Source organism: Trachurus japonicus, chromosome 1, assembly GCF_045865225.1.
Source record: "Trachurus japonicus isolate A0001 chromosome 1, Traja_1.0".
NCBI lineage: Eukaryota > Metazoa > Chordata > Actinopteri > Carangiformes > Carangidae > Trachurus > Trachurus japonicus.
Window position 1 is genome coordinate 2,545,382 of NC_140907.1, and position 579 is coordinate 2,545,960.

The window sequence follows — 579 nt, forward strand, 5'->3', positions numbered from 1 at the left end:
ATCTGTATCTCAGACTTTTTTGACTAAATCAAATGTTTTTAACAAGTTTTTTACAGTGCATAGTTTAACAGTTCCTTTTATAGTTCACAATTTTACTGACATTTTACACTTTTATTCAAAGGCTTACCCTGTGATCAACTAATAATCTATTTTACTGCATTATTTTAACTTAAACATTTTTAACAGTGCATTTACACTGCGCACCCCAATACAACCACCTAGGTCACAGATTACGATTAGCGGAGCACTTCATGCCTCATAATGTCCATAAATAAATAAATTAAATAAGTGACCCAGTTAACAAGGAATAGGAAACAATAATACCGGCAGTCCTTTGAGTTTTAGAGCCTTTTCCTTGCCCGTTCCTCCGTGAAGCGTCCGTCTACTCCCGACGTGCACACACAATGCCAGCCTGTCCTGCTCCTGATTACTGAATCTGCAACACCTGTGGGCCGCTCGCGAGCGATTGCCGGTGCCGGCGTGCGTGCGCGCGCCCCGCCGCGCTCACAGCGGAGCAATCAGCCTCCACCTGAGGAGCAGGAGCGGCGCGCTCGGCGCTGCCACTGACTCGCCGCAACA